The sequence below is a fragment of the Sardina pilchardus genome, chromosome 19, assembly GCF_963854185.1.
Source record: "Sardina pilchardus chromosome 19, fSarPil1.1, whole genome shotgun sequence".
Lineage (NCBI taxonomy): Eukaryota > Metazoa > Chordata > Actinopteri > Clupeiformes > Clupeidae > Sardina > Sardina pilchardus.
In genome coordinates, this window is record NC_085012.1 from 7,839,476 (window position 1) to 7,856,809 (window position 17,334).

The window sequence follows — 17,334 nt, forward strand, 5'->3', positions numbered from 1 at the left end:
CGCGGCCCTCACCCAGGGGAGGGAGCAGCGCTCCCAGGGGATTCTGGGATAGATTGGGAACTTCCTGTTCGCAGGGAGTGGCAGGGCGGGACAGATGCGAGCTCAGAGATAAAGTGGGGGCCAGTCACTACCCCACGATAATGGCTTCCTGCTCCAAGAGCCGAGCTGTGCCGCACCGATTGTAGCGTCTTTGAACTCAGACGCCTGTTTATCTGCCGAGCGCAGACGGAGAAAGACGGATGCGCAATACCTTGCGTGTGTGTTTACCGCAGTGCTGTTTTTAGCATGCGGCTGATTTACAGACGTGCTCGCTCGGGGAGATGTTGCGGAGAGATGCGATGGGCCGGCTCCACAGGAAGGAAGGGGTTTAAAACAGGAAGTTCCATCCACTCTGGGGAGATCACCTCGCCACAAGAGTAAATGCAAACAATGACATGTAAAAAAAAAAAAAAAGCCAATGAGAGGTTGTCCCCATGACGTTTGTATGACATATTCTAAACATTCCGATGTTGCTACGCAGGCAAAACAACAACAATTGCCTGCCTACAAATGAGTCATTTGAAATGACCTCCAAAGAACAATGAGCAAAATATTTCTGATCCAACCACTTTCAATGAACATTATTTAGTAGAAATTAATTTCTGTGTGAAAACAAGCAGTCTGCACTGTGCACACAGGCCAAGTAAATAGAGACAAAAGACATATTTCTGTGGCAGAGGTAGACTCAGAAGAGACAAACAGGCAAAGGAAACAACACAACTGTGAGAACAAACAGACAGAGAGAGAAGAGAGAGAGAGAGAGAGAGAGAGAGAGAGAGAGAGAGAGAGAGAGGGGGGGAGAGAGAGAAGGAAATGGGGAAAAATGAAGCTCTTTAGGGTGAATAATCGAACAATGGGAAATTACTGGAATAACCAAAAAAAAAAAAAAAGCTTCAAAACAAAAACAAAGGAACTCTAAAGAGCTGGAGAAAAAACGTCCTGTTTTTAGAGGCATTCAAGTTGACCTCACTTCCATAACTTCCTGTCTGCTGCCATCTCTATGTTCACTCCAAATCAGCCACAGCATCCATCCCTCCTCCTCTTTCACCCTCATCAACACTGTGCAGTGTTGTGGCAGGGGAGACAGACTGTACTGTTAGAACGAAGAGAGACCATTACTGCAGCTTACTTCTGCAGTCTCTTAGCGCAGTTCTCTAAACTGTCATCTGTAGTGTGACTGCAATTTGCACTGTGCTTCTGCTGTGCCATTATCCAGCTGGGTGACCTAAGAAGGACTGAGCAAACTATATGTTGAGGTAGGAATAGCCTTCACTCAGGGTGAGAAAGACACTATATATGGTTCAAGTCACAAGGACAATCTGTCAGTCGGTCAGTACTGCGACTGAGTTCATGGAAGTCACTGGAGGAGAGACGAATCATCAGGAACCTGCCCTGAGACAGACCCGAAAGAGGCATGGCCCCAGCTGTGAAACAGAGTTTGGATATAAAAATGGGATGAAGTTATCCCCAGCACTGAAATCAGTCAGGCAGCCAACTCTATCAAGAGGCAGCCAAGGGCATTTTTTGGTGGAGAGCTGAATTATTACTCTTCCCCTGAAGATGAATTCGAACAGATACAAAAGTTTTCACTCTCTTTTCTAGGTTATCTTTCCATCAGCATGTCTGACCACTATTTGTCTTCAAAAAAGCAAAACCATTTGACTGTAACACGTCTAAATATCAACCTCAGCAACCGCTTAAGTGATATTTCACTGGGTGTCATTTCACTAATGGTGTATTACCAACCCTAATGATAAACACTGGCAGTCATTTTCAAAAGTGTGTCTACCCTCATCAGCCGTAATGTTCCCCTGACAGCCCCCCACAGCTCCTGTCAAACGCCTGACTCCTGCCTGCCTGCCTGCTGCAAATGAGAGATGGACCCTCCGTGGACCGCCAGCAAATTTAACCTCATGCTGTGGCTCCCTTTAACATTCACTACTGGCCCTCTGCCAGAGCAGTTCAGACACTCTCTCTTTCTCTCTCTTTTTCTTCACCTCTTTCTCTCTCTTTCTCTCTCTTTTTCTTCACTTCTTTCGCTCTCTTTTTCTTCACCTCTCTCTATTCCTCTCCTTTTCTTCACTTCTCTCTCTTTTTTTCTTCACTTCTTTCTCTCTCTCTCTTTTTCTTCACCTCTTTCTCTCTCTCTCTCTCTCTCTCCCTCTACCTCTCAGAAGCTGTGTGCTGTGGGTGCTGTATCAGATGGAGATGTTCCTCACCTGGCTCACACACACACACACACACACACACACACACACACACACACACACAGCTCCAGGCAGTCTCCGTCTGCCTCCACAAACCTGACAGATGAACACTCAGTATGTCTCACTTGCTACCTAAGTGGGGATGGAGGGATGGCTCTAGAGCTGAGCTCGACAAAGACGCTTCACCGGACAACACGTTGTTGTTCTGTCAGGGGGTACGAGCTTTTTTGTTTTGCTATTGAGGTTAAAAACACATGGGGTGGAGTAGGGTACGGTGGAGTGGAGTGGGGAGGTGTGACGGGGGTAAACTACAGTAGGACAGTAAACTACGGCAGGCATAACAGGAGGCAAGACGGTTCCAGTCAAAACATTTACTGTATATGACTGATGTGATGAGATGGGATAGAAATGTACATATAAATAGTAGATATACATATAGTGGATATAGTGGGAGTGCGGGTTCTAATCAATTAAATCTTTTCAATCAATCTGTAACTATGCATGTGGGTGAGATGAACTAACGTGGGAATAGTTCATAATGGCCCCATTCTGAGCTCTCCTCTATAACCCCTCTACTGTAAGTCAGCATCAGCCAGTACTTACTCAGCAGCTGCCAGCACAGGACCTGCAGGCGTCTCTTCATGGTATCATGTGGTCCGGCTCCTCCTCCACAGTACTCATGGTTCTCTGCGGAACACAAAACAGACACAGAGCAGTCAGCAGGCAGCCCAGCCCAGCTTGAGCTCATGCACAAGGCCTCTGGCCATGCACTTCACTCCTACAGGGAGTCGGCGCTGGGTACAGCGTAGCGGACTGTGAACCTTTACGTCTTGGCTTGGAGGTGGACTCGGGCAAAATAGGAGCAGCTCAGGCAAATTGTGCATACAAAAAAATTTTCCTTTGGTTATGCCTATGGACTATGACCATAGAGATTGAAAAAAAGGTCAAAATAACATGTAGCAAACATGGCTTTGGTGGTTGCAACAAATTACTGTGGGTTTCATACAGCGTTTACTTAGGATTATGTTTGACCTGTGAGCCAGAAATGTATTCATAATACATGTGATAATGTATGCACACACACACACACACACACACACACACACACACATAACCTTTTCGTTTAATTTCTGCAGTGGCTGAACATGTGGCTCCTTAAGTGACATGATAGCCACTTAATCGTCCTGCCCTTCAAGAACTCCATTACACACACACGCACACACAAACACACACACACACACACACACACACACACCTGAGAATCATACATATGGTTTGGTAAATTGGATTTGTGGCCTCTAGAGTGCCGATGTCTAGACTGTAGTCAATGTGCATTTCTCTGAAATGATAATAACCCATTTGGGCATTACTGAAGACAAGCAAACTGATGTCGTGACTCGTGAGGAGCGCTTCCTCTGAGAACATGAATCATGCCAAAATGCAGAAAATAACCAATGCTGCCAAATATCCAAATACTGTACAATCGTTTATAGAAAATAAATGCAATTCAGTGGTGACTAACATGCATTACATGGTATTATTGTCAGGTTTTAGGCAACAGTTCTGCTCTGAGGGCCAGATGTATGTACATTTGCAAACCAGCAGTTCATCGAGTAACCAGTGTCTTTCTCCGCAATTTGTGAATATTTCAATCAAGCATATTTCAATCATAAGTGCAGTAGAATTAAGTTAACTGATGACAACATCAGGAAAGGAATCAAATGTTCAGCGATCTTGAAATAATACAATGATAAGCAGGGATGTAGCGGAGGCTGAACGCAAGTATAAACGCACTTCATTAACTATCGAAATTTCAGAAATAGAGTTGATCTATTTCGCAAAAGAGTTTATTCACCAATTGCAACTTTTAACATGTACTATCCATATTTACAATATAATTGCTCTAAGAGCAAGAGTTAGGTGGTCACTCTGAAACGGTAAGTCTACTTGACTTGTTTCACCAAATCATTTCGTTTTAAGTGCGCGAGGATGGTCTCAGAGACTTGCCTTGTGTCTCAGAGGCTTTGCTTTGCGTGTAATGATCTTGAGACATTTCCCACCCTATCTTCCAAGTGAGTAATCACCTCAGTGTAGGCAGCAGTCTGAACCATAATTGGAGGCCGCGCAATCAGCTGATGTGCTTCACAGTCAGTATCATTACATGTGCAGGGTGTGTGAAGTCAAGCTCTTGAGGAGGGGGGGAGGGGGGGGGCGGTGGTGGCTTTGGAATTGGCCTGGTGTCAGAGGATGGATGTGGGGCGACAGCATGAGTAAATGCCCATCACACAAGACAAGAAGCCATCAGTCACAGGAGGACAACGCTCCCGACTCGGAGTCCCGGCCAATTTCACAACTCCCTTTGCCTACTTATGCAAGACATCAGCGAGAGAGGGGGAATCGATGAACGGAGAGAGAGAGAGAGAGAAAGAGGAAGATATAGACAGGAACGGAGAGGGAAAGACAGGGAGGGAGAGAGAGAGTGATCTTGGCAAAACACTGACAGCGTGCATTTCCAGGACAACCTTGCAATCTCTGTTAGCACAAATATTGAGCATTATGCAGAGGGGCTGATTCACTATAATGCCAACTTGTGTGTGTGTGTGTGTGTGTGTGTGTGTGTGTGTGTGTGGTAGCGTTCCAAGTCCCCTTGCTCAGGAATAACAAACCACTGCATGGCAACTGACACACGCTGAGACCACTGCGGTCGCCGTGGCAACCCTAATAGTATATCATATTCAAATATCTAAGCGTGAACTGACTTCACTCTTCCAGATAAACAGGTCGCGTACTTTCCTTGAAACAAAAATAGAGGAGGTTTTTGATTTGTCCCCTTGTCAACAGCTATCAATGGCTGACTTCTTCAACAATGACTGCAGACAGACATTCTAAATAGTCTTTCAGAGGAGAAGCTGTGTGTGTGTGTGTGTGTGTGTGTGTGTGTGTGTGCGTGTGTGCGTGTGTGTGTGTGTGTGGAATGGGCAGCTGAGCTTAAAGCTTGTCCAAGGTCAGCTGAGACGGCGTTACGACATAAAGCTGTCAATCGATCTCCCTTTGGACACAGGCCGCAAGAATAACAATGCTTTTAATTTTATACTTCCCTCTATTTCACTGTCAGCACTCCGGAATCGGGCTTAGTGCTGGAAGGCGTCCTGAAACTTCCCTTGATCCATACAAAAAATAAGAGACTTAAGTCTCAAGTACCAGTGGAACACCGCAGCAATCAGAACTGCCGCAAAACACACAGACACAGACATACACAGAAAGAGGGGGAGAGAGAGAGAGAGAGAGAGAGAGAGAGAAAGAAATAAAGAGACTCTGAGAGCATGTGAGATTGATTCACACAGGCACACCTTATGGGAAGACCATATATATACTCAAGCAATATTGGATGAATCTCCCTGTTCTGATCTGCATTAGCAATCACTATCCCTCCATCCATGCTCCACTTTGACCAATAGGAATGGGGTACAAGGGCTCAGAGTGCCCACAAGGTGACGTCCGCTCGGAGTCAGACCACCACTTTTAACCTGCACGGCGCCTTAGCAGGAGGATGATAATGGGGTGGGATGACCTCACTTCAACACTGGATGTAGACATGAGCGAAAGATTCATATGATTATGGTTTGGAATACGGTACCAGGAGCGTTTTTCTACATGCTAATAGCACAAATACTGAAACATATGACTGAATACTGAAAATATCAATAAATATTAAAATATCAAAAATGATTCAGAACTATATATCTCAGAAATCCAAAAATTGGTCCCAAAGTAGCTGCCATGGAAAATCTACCTATGACTCAATCACAAGAGGCGTAGCTTATGACTGGAGAAATTCTACCCATTCTTTTCTAAAGCTGAGTCTAGAAGAACAAGTATCTATCCACTGCTTAATGTAGCATGCAGAAAAGAACCAGGTGTGAAGACATCACTGGCCTTTGTCTCTCCATAAATCAACCCTTTATAATGATACCGCACAGAATTACAGCACTGGATCTACCTCTCTTACACTCCTCTCTCTCTCTCTCTCTCTCTCTCTCTCTCTCTCTCTCTCTCACGCTCATGTTGTCTGACATAGTTTGAAGTGACTGACTGATTGATTTAATTTACCCACAAACTCATTTACGAGGCTGATTAATCCGATAGAACACAGCCACTGTCACAGCTTAATCTCGACTTCTCCAATATGGGACCTACAGACTGTGCCCACATATCCGTCACTGCTGAAGCCAACACTGATAACAGCACGACTCAAGCCGCTGCTCACGAGGAGAAAAAAGGAAAATGTGTTTATTTATTTTTTTGTTTTTTACGCCGATTGAATTGAGGCTTGTTTCTGGATAATGCACTTTAGTCGAGACTTGAGAGAGAACAATGTCTTATCGAGAATCAGTGGATCAAAAACTGTTCCTAAAAATCCTACTGTAACAGATGACGACGAAGACATAATCCATACAGCAGCTTCTAAAAAGCATTTTCCTGGAGTGGCCCTAAGCTCTTCTCAGTCATCAGCAAAACACTACAGCAAAACGAGTGGCAAGAGTGAAAAAAGATAAAGACCCCCAAATATGGTTGCCATGGCATCTTTCGATCGCATCAGAGGATGAGGCGAGACTTTGAAGGGGGGTGTGGGGGGGGCTTTAATTGCGTCCGTCCCACGAGAGCCTGATGTCTAACGGGCTTAAAGATGTTGATCAGCTCAGCTCTGCTCTCTCTCTCCCCAGCCAGAGGGGCTTAAGTAGCCTGCGAGTCAATCATGGCGCACTGCACTGCACTGCGCTGTGCCGCTCCAGCATCGTGTTTTTCCAGCGATTTGCCCTCTCTGATGGGTATCTGCATACCGGCGCTGATAATAGCCACTGGAGGTCACGACCCCGCGCATGTGTTTCCTGCGCTCCTCGACGTGGGGAACTTCAGGGGGGCCAGAAGTTGGCTGTGATCCAGATCCGATAGACGTTTCGAAAAGCCTCGTCCTCCCTGATAACCACCTCCTAACCTCTGACAAACACTGAAGTGGCGGGATGTAAAGGTACCACGGGCCTACACGGGGGCCACTGTATCATGACAGGAGAGGAGCTGAAAGCACGTGCAGTACACTCATTCTCATACACTATGTACACAATGTTAAGTTGGATATTGTTAAGCCTTGTTTTGAATTAACAAGACAAAAGGCAACAGTTATGTAATCAGCAAGTTGGGCAGTATGAGTTTAGGATTTGAAGAGTGCTAATAGGCTTACATAATACCTAATTATACGGCTGATTCATAGAGTCTTCATTAGCCCTTTGATAAACAGTTTAAATGTGTTAAAGGAGTCCACTGTCAAATAGAAAAGAACTGTTTTGAATGACATAACCAAGACAATGACACAACAGGCGCTATTACTATAGCCAAACGCAATTGTCTCGTAGGCTAATATGTCAACCCTTGAAAGCGATTGACCCATAAAGGACAACTCTGGTCTCCCTGCTTGTTGCATCTTATCATCAGCGATGAAGTGGTAAAATAAGAGGTGGGTAAACAATGAATGAATGCTGTGATCTCGGTGAGGTGGACTGTGCCACGGGGAATCAGATTTTTGGATGATAACTAGTGTAAATATTTGTTGTAGACCAAAACGGCGATAACCGGAGTGTTTTCAGTAAGACTGCAATATGGTATTACAATGAAATAGCATGTAGTTACAGCCTGGGCTGAGGGTAAGCTTGCTTAGTCAATGCAAGTAAATTGCTCCTCTAAGTCACTGACAAGGCTCAAGATATCATTACACTTGTGTGATACTGTGGAGAGGGTCGCTGCAGACACACCGAAGTAGCGAACATGCCCCCATGGCTATTATTATATGTTATTGTATTGTTTTACTCAAAACTACTCAGATTGACAGTCCCCAACTGATTATAATTGCTGTTCTTCATTCCCGACTGTATGAACATTAGCTTGTTAGCATAAGCATAAGCATAAGCATTCTGCCCCATCAAGAGGGCCCTAGCAGAGCCACAGAAAGAGAGAGTTGCGACACTATTTGATGTTACAGCCACACGATCAAAACTTCCAAAAAACCTGTGCTGAATGGCTGAATCGCAGGAGAATGGGATGTATTTCTGGATGCTGGAGAGTGTACTCAATTAACTCATTGACTACTGACCAAGAGATTGGCTGTTTGAAGTTCCAGAACTCCCATAACCCGGAAACTGGCACGGGAAAGCGCTGACATTTATTTTTCACAACTTCTTATGGGAGTGTCGCCACACTGTTTTGTCTACCACTCTGGCCCCTAGTACACATACAGTATATACATACATACACACACACACACACACACACACACACACACATGCATTTCTTAGGCCTCTGTGAGCGTGCTGGCCTAATGCTGAGTCACAGCACTGTCTGCCGCACTAGTGGAGCCAATTACAACTGCTGCTGCTGGTGCTGCTGCGTCACTCACCGCGTCGCACACTGCCAGGTCATCAATCAGCGCCACAGCCCCATGGCCCTCACAACGGCACACTGACACACGGCCCATTAAAAATACATTAGGCTTCTCAGCATGCCTCTCACCCCCCAGCAGATGAGTTTTAGGCGGGTGGGTCGGTGGGGTGGGGGCTAGTGATGGTGGTACTAGAGCATCATCATTCCTCCTTTACCCCTATCGTCCTTGCGTGGCATCAGGGACTCCGATAGGCACTAGGGGGGCGTATTTTTAAACACTGATGCCCCCAACGTCGCCACGGCACAGCGACTTTAGCTCAACGTGTCAGCACGAGCGCACACAGCTCGGGGATAAATCACGCGAGGCGCTAAATCCCAATTAGTGCAGAAACACAGCGACGTGTCAAGTCTTATGGCACTGGCTCCGGAAAATAAAAATGGAAGTGTAGGCTGATGACACATAGCGCACAGCAGGGAGAGTGTGTCTGTGTGTGTGTGTGTGTGTGTGTGTGTGGGGGGGGGGGGGGGGGGGGGGGGGGGGGGTCAGCGTAGGCGGAGGTGCTCATGACGGTGATGGGGGCCGTGGCGACGTCACAGAAGAAGCGATGGGAGTTGGAGGCCGACCTCTGACCTCGGCCGTGATTGTGTGGGAGGACCACAGGGACGACTCGGGCCAGCTTACTCACTCCACTCCACACAAAAGAGCGGCGGAGAGCACACACAGCAGCGCTGCACAGCAGCACACACACACACACACACACACACAGCAGCACACACACACACACACACACACACACACTGCTCCTGAATGGGCCTCTTACTCACCTCACCACAATAAGCCCACACACACACGCACACACTCCAACTCAGCGCTGCCCACCTGCAAATAAGGCCTGGGGGGAGCACAATTGATTCACACACACACACACACACACACACAGACAGACACACAAACACACACACACACACACACACACAGACAGACACACACACGCACAAGCACAAGCACACGCACACACAAGCAGACAGACAGACAAACAGACACACACAGCACACATCTGCTCCCTGTTTGTCCACTGTTGTCAATTCACTGACCAAGCTTCTTGGCATATCACAAGGATTATCCCCGAAACAAAACCGTTTATGTACACATGGCCCTGCTGACAACATAAGTAGTCCACTCATGATAGACTACATGTGGATTTACCTCAACCTGGGATCCGCCAGCAAATTCAATTTTATTGAGTTAAGACTTGAGTCACTTCAGTGTCATCTGATAAAAACCAAACCTGGCACAGCCTGGCAGACACGGGCGTTGGGTAAATGACGGTGGGACGTCGGGGCATCAAGTGGATGGATCCCCCGCACGCGGACAGAGCTTTCGGAGTGTTGACTGGGCACAAGTGGAGGTGACATGCTGATGCGAGCCGGCAAACAAACTGACAAACTGTCAGACACACTGCCACTCCACTGACAGCAGGAGTGGGCGCCTACGCTGAGGACACTACGCTATCTGACAGGGAGAGGGAGAGAGAGAGAGAGAGAGTCAGAGAGAGAGAGAGGAAGAGAGGAAAAGGGACAGAGAAAGAGAGCATCTCGGAAGCTGATGTGAGCTTATGTTAGGTACAAACACTGTCACACAAATACCGACTCGCGTCCACCCACACACAAACTATTAACACGATTCACAGCATTAAACCGCGACACTGACTCAGGTCTGCAAGGTTGAAGGAGCTTTTAGAGTTAGTGAGAGATGCAGTGAGTGGCAAAGTAATGCAAGCCACAATACTGCCATTACCCTCACAGGCATCCTCATTTCCAGTCTTTGACCTGACTAAATAGTCTCTTCCCAGCTACAATGGCATGTTGCGTCTCATAACCGTAGCTCATAACATCAACAGCTTTTTTTGCCATGAAGAAAACAGTTTTGGGATGAAATGCAATTCTTAAAGGAAAGGTTTTACATTTGAATAGGGCTATTAGCTTGCTGTGCCTATACACTGAATCCATTTTTGATAGTGAGAGTCAAAATGTAAATGCAGTCCACTGTGATCTTTGTGTTTCGCTCGGTGAAGTAAGCCCACTAAGGGTCCAGGTATATAGCCTTTCAGCGGTACAATCTCATACACGTGATTACATAATCAAGACTTTCTATTGCAAATGCAGAGACTCCTTGTAAATGTAGAGACAAGTGCACCGATGCCTGTTTGCTAAGCCTGTCACAGTCATGCTCTGCTCACAAAATGCCAAGCAATCCCCCTGAAACTACCCAGATGGTTTTCGAAAGCCTGAAATGTTTTCGGCGACACAACAGTGTTTCAAAAAAAAAGAGAAAGTCTGCATCTCAGACAGATTTACTACCCCGGCGCTGCCCGAGGGAGCCCTGCCGTGGGAGCACGGCCCCTCGAGGGACGCCCCGGCGATGCTGGAAAAGGTCACGGTTACCGCATCAAAGGCCGTCCCTCCGGGGAGGCTGTGGCTCGCGCCCCCGAGGCTACACACAACGGCACGACCCGGCACCGCTGCTACCACCGCCGCCGCTGCTGCTGCTGCTCGCTGACAGCACGCCTCCGCCGGTAAATCTCTTCATCCCACTCCTGTCATTATCACAGGCCCTGATGTTTCCAGGGGAAACACTTCCACACGGAGGAGGAAATGCTTTCATGGAGACGCGTATAGCCCACACTCAAGTCAAGAAGACGGTGCTGAGGCACACACTGAAAAATAAATAACGTCAATGAAACAGAAAACAGGATGGAGGATGGATTCGGGAGAACAAGGGGAAGAGACTTGACATTCTCCCCGTACGGTGCACAGTCAACAACATGGGTTTCGCTGCGACGCAGCGCCGCCGCTACAAGTGTCGGAGCAGCGGGGGTAGTGTGTATTAATCACGCCGGAATCAGAGGTGAGCGCCTCGGCTGACAGCTGCAGCAGCAGCCAGAGACAGAGGGATGATGAAATTGGTGGATAAAAGGCAAGATGAAAGAGGAAAGGCGGACGAGGTTTGTCCAAAATACCCCACCTGTTTCAGGCACATTCAGTATTGCTGTCATTTGTACGGTGCTGCTGGTTACCGTTTATGGTTCAATAAATCAATGTTTGTTTGTGCAACGCCCAGCAGGCCCCTACTGAGTTGGTGATGTTCCAACACTGTGGCCATACCGCCATTGTTGTTGTTGCTGTTGTTAATGCATTGCTATTTTAAGTAACCTGAGTAAAGTCCCCCAGGATTGTTATATTGATTTAAAGCCGTTCAGAGAGTGTGGACTATGACTATTGATTGAACATTTGGTCTAGTCTGTGTGCGTACACCACCACCTCCACACAGATACCATCACGAACCTTCACGTCTCCTATAGAAACTAGCCATTACCTGGTGTGACAGGGCTGCATACCCTTGCAGTGACATATTGATTATTGAACATGATGTTAGAGGGAGATCCTGATGCTAGTGATGAGATCCGTTTAGCCACTTAGCCTTTAACCCGATAGAGGTTCAATGGCATTCGCGTCCTGGGCCACGATACACTTTGCTCCGTGAGGTGCTTGATCAGAGCGCTAGATGCACTGGACACAAGTCGGTCAGCATTATCAGTCTCCGCAGAGATGCTTAGCGTGTCGAATGAGCCCGCAGGGACTAACACTAAATCTACAGTATGTGGACAATTGAAGCCAGGCTCTATAGTCAAGATTTCCCCAAGCCCAAGAGAGCTACAGTCACGCTCAGTGTTCACATTAACTTAGGAGATGGAGCATTATAGCTTCCCTTTGAAGTCATTTTATAGAAATGTGTTCGGAGAATATGCTAGCAGGATAAGGGTTTAACTGCATCTCTCTGGTGATGGGGTGATTTCAGGTTGCAGTTCTGACTCCTCAGTGTTGCGGGGTGGAGCAGAGTACGCCTCCAGTGATGTCGGCGCGGCCGTGTTGTTTATCAGCTGTTTTTCAAAGCTCGGAAGGCCTCAAGCCCTGTGGGTGGAGAGGGTGGAGACCTCGGGGGCTGGCAGAGGATCTAAAGAGCTGCTAAAACGCTGCTTTGAGTCGGAAAAGCCAAGACTCTCACCGCCGTATAGGCAACGCAACCCCTCGTCTCTCTCCTCCAGCTAACCCCCTGCTCGCCAACCCCACTAATGACTCAAAAAAACCAGCTCTTCACATCCACTTTCATCCTAGCTATAACGTGGAGATTGCTCCCCTCATCTTCATTTTTTTTGCCTTTTTCAGTAAATGATGTCCTCTCTTTTTCCCCATTCCAAGTATTTAATATTCACTATAAAGTAAGCAGAGAGCTCCTTCCAACTTGCAGCTCAAAGACCTGGAGTTTCATAGAAAGCTCAGTTTTACATATGAAATTATGCTAATGCCACCTCTTCTACAGATTTTGTCGAGTGAAGTAGCTTCCTGAATGTCATGATGGAATCCTCCTATCACAAACAGGGCGAGGCAGTGTGGGACATGGGCTTTCATCATCATCAGCAAGCACATCAGTTAGCTCGGCTACACTTAATCAAAGGGGCGTTCACACAAGTGCATTGATCCTTCAGATTAGAAAGATTAGAAAATAATTTTATTTTTCCTGTGTCCTACCAGACATTCAGCAACAAACAAGAAGCTCAATGCCAGAAGCCTACTCAGTGGTCCCTTGTGCTTAGGAAAGCCATGAGGTCGCAATTAATCAGCATTCACTCACATTATATTCAAAAAAATCGGTTCAACTGACGACATTATGACAGAAGACTCCAATTTACACCTTGACACCAAAGACATTTTCTGGCATCATATCAGGTGCTGGGAAATGCTTTTTAGTTATCATTTGGCTTTTTTCGGCAGCACGGTTTAACGCATGAATGAAATGTATGAATGAAGAGCAAAATGTGGAATCATTTCACCAATTTCACCTTCAAATCAGTCTTTTTCAATTTTCTCCCTTTCAATATCTTACATGAAAAGTACCAGTGTGTCCTGGGAATACACTGAGCCTATTTACAGTCTTGTCCTCAAAGTATACTCACACCATCGAACAGGGGGAAAAAAATTGCTAAAGTGAGCCGTTCCTTAGGCAATGACCTCCTCTGAACATGGTCAAGACTGTGTGCTGACCATCCTCCCATAACCCCTTGCGGTTTTCACACACCGCACGGGGTTAGGTAAACAAGAATGTCCCTTTCGATAACACCTCCACATTCTGACTAACCTTTCTGCTGGCTGGTTAGCTGAGAAGAACCAGGAAGTATTTTTAGCGGCTGATGTAGCATGGAGATGGATGGGCCCAGAGGATGCTGGGTAAATGGAGACAAACAGCAGGGCATGGCCATGGCAGAGCATGACACAGCAGTGGAGCTCGACCGGTGTGGGAGCTGTCAGCAGCCATCCATCCCGCCATTTCCCAGCAGGCGTCACACACACACACACACACACACACACACACACAAACGCACGCACACAGACACAAACACACACTAACACACGCACAGACGCACGCACGCACGCACGCACTCACGCACGTACACACAAACAATCTACTCTCTCCTGACACACTGTCACAGAGTTGCTCAAGACCTTGATAAGGTTGTAAACACTAAAAACACAATTTTTCATGTCACTATTCAGCTATAAAATGTAATGGCTTATAATTCTTGTCTTGGTGTTGGCCGAACATGATCTGGATGAAATTTAATTATCATCGAAAAAGACATGTTATCTGCTCGGCCCCATAAAAACTGCATAATCACAATTCAGCATCACTTGTACTGGCATGATCATATACAGACTTCAGAAGTAAGGCACTTGTAGAGTTTTTAAACATTAGAGGCGTTCAACATCTATCTGTTCACTGAAAGGAAACATGCACCTCCCACTTCAATGTACTGTATATCCAACTGCTAGGCCACAGAACAACCAGACATAACATAGTATCAGGGCAATTACCGTAACAAATAACGGCCTTAAAGAGTCATTGAAGTCTCCCACCGAGCCTCCCTGATCCAGTGGCCCTGCTCTGAAGGAGTAATGAACCTTACCGAGTTGATAATCCAGCGGTAGGGAGAACAAACTCTGAGTAATCATTGTGCAGGGCTGTTGTGGGATTGTAAACCCACAGGGAAGATTTGCACAGATTCGCTAGCTTTATGAATGATTAATATCACATGTTTATGGATCACATGTGTTTTTTAAAAAAAAGAGGGAAAAAAGTGTAATTTTCAAAGCCCACAGGCCTTTGTCAGCGATGTTAATAAATGTAGCAAATCATCCGTGGTCCCAGGACTGCTTCTGGCTTGGAGGATATTGCGAACTGAAACTTGTGTGTGGTTTATTGTCCCTTCTCGTCTTTGAGACAATCGTGTCTGTTCTTGGACACACTTTTAACAGCACCCCGACCATATGAGACCAACTTGTTTATGAAACAACATTAGAGCAAAACAGCCACTGAAACACACTCTGTAGTCCGCTGTAATTTTTTACGAGGTTATGAAATCCTGTTTGTCTGTTACTTTCCCAGTCACTTTTAAACACCAAGAAAATAAGCTGTAATACAACAAGCGACGGTGCATAGCTGTGGCAAGATGGCTCTGAGGGGTGTGTCCTGAATCCACCCCTGAGCTTTTAGTTCCTGCCGCCAGTCTGACAACCACAAACAGGAATCAACAACTCACTGGAGGATGGTTCATTCTCTCATTAGGTGACCACAATCTCGTCTGCTACCGCAGGACTTGACTGAATCGTCCGTCTGGGATGCACCAAGACCACAAGGATGCAAAAGAATACAAATGAATAAATGGCTTTTGAAAGGGCTGGTCTGTTAAATGTTCATCTGCCGAATGAGGAATCTTTCATTTTCATTTATTGCTGTGATACTGTATCTCTTTGCAGCTTCATTCTTAAGGAAGTAATCCGAAAAACAAACCCTTGGTGAGCACTCCTTAGAAATAGTAGTTCACTGAAGCTTTGGCATTTCCCATCTCAGCTTCCTTCATGGCTAGAAAGTAATGCATTCACTGTCCTGAAGTAAGAGTGCTTTGAATTGTCAAAGTTAAGCACAAGGTTTTCAATGAAATGTAAAAATGGCTTCTTTTACTTGTCTCATAGTGTTTATGAAAATGACATTATTTTGAAAATTGCATTATATTTGTGTTATACTGTATACGATAAGATTTTTACACATTAGCTTTTTTTTTTTACATTAAACAGTCCATTTCATACCGTAGCACACCTGTAAATAGACAGTGAAGTCATGTTGATCTCCAGGGTGATGTAGCTATGCTTTGTTCTCTGTTTATGACTAGGTTGAACGCTATGTTCTGGACAGGAACAAGCCTCTCTTGAAAGCCCAGGAATTCCGTAGTGGGATAGCTACGTTGATGTCAAACTATGCGACGACAACATAAGAAAAGAACATACACACACACATACACATACACGCTCACACAAACACTGTCAGATGAACAAAAGACTGCAAAGAGCCAAGAGCTAACTTTACAGTGTTGATCTGCGTAGTCGATTTATCACACTACTGTAGCTCACAGCCGCTCACAATCATCGTCCACTGGTGTTGTAAGTGCAGGAAAGTGCGTAATTCACACACATGCTTGTGGCTAATTTTACTCCCTGACGTGGAATCCTGTCACATGGACAATGGCAGGAACGGTAGCGTATGAGGAAGGATGTGAGGAAGGGTACGCGTGCATTGTGCATGGCTTCCTTCAGCACTGAGTGCAAGAGCAGAGGAATACAGATGGTATACTGTAGGTGGAGAATGTGGAGAATAGAGAGAGAGAGAGAGAGAGAGAAAGAGAGAGCTTTTCAGAGTAGATGTGGGGTTTAAAAATGTTTATCGACGGACTAACAAAAGATAAAAGAAAGAAAGAGAAAAAAGAAACTGAGATAATTTAGAAGGTGAAATGCATTGCTCAGAACTGAGTGCCTGTTATTAGGCATGGAAAAGGCACAATAGGGGCTTCACTGAAGTGTGTGCCATGGAACTAGTCAGTGGCATCTTTGTTTCAGCCAGCCACCATCACTGATATTGAGCATACTCAGTCAGGACCACGAGCATTCCCGCCCAGCAGTTATCATTCACTTCCTGCCCACTGCCATGATGCTTTGAAGCATCATCAGCTGTACCTGACTGGGTGGGGACGTGACTCTTCATAAATAGGCTCATTCAGCACAGGCAGGAGCGTATATAGACCTGGGCCATCATCTGCTAGGAATTGAGTCGTTTGGCCCTCAGGGCGGTTGCGTTTGAACGAGGCTCACCATGTGCCTGAGACCACTTTCTTTGCAACTCAAAAAATAAAAATAAGAGTGGGACGACATGTCTAGACAGTGCGCGTCTCTGCGTCTCTCTCGGGTAAACAAAGACGCACCACATGTGTACATTTCTGACAGTCACAAAAACATCCTACAGCAACAACAACATCAATTTGTCCCATCCTTTTCCGAGGTTTGTTTCCTAATTTGAATCTGAGGTATGTTGGCTGTCAGCCTTTGGCGAGGCAGACACATTGAAGTGGTCTCATTCTGACATTACGAAGGCAAGCAGGGAAAAGAGCACACGGAAGAGAGAGAGAGAAGTGAGGAGAGAGAAAGTCCAGGAGAGCACTATCCTTGTTTCAACTTCCCCTCAAAATAATCCAGACTTGTTTTTTAACGC

General features: G+C 46.1%; 1 protein-coding gene across 1 annotated transcript in view; it reads right to left on the bottom strand.

The window, feature by feature from the left end:
- Positions 1-17,334, bottom strand: part of tmem108 (transmembrane protein 108) — a 42,216-nt gene that overhangs the window by 13,018 nt on the left and 11,864 nt on the right. The window contains exon 2 of the mRNA XM_062521029.1: positions 2,850-2,933. The gene's annotated coding sequence lies outside the window, so the exon portion shown is untranslated. The remainder of the gene's footprint in view (positions 1-2,849; positions 2,934-17,334) is intronic.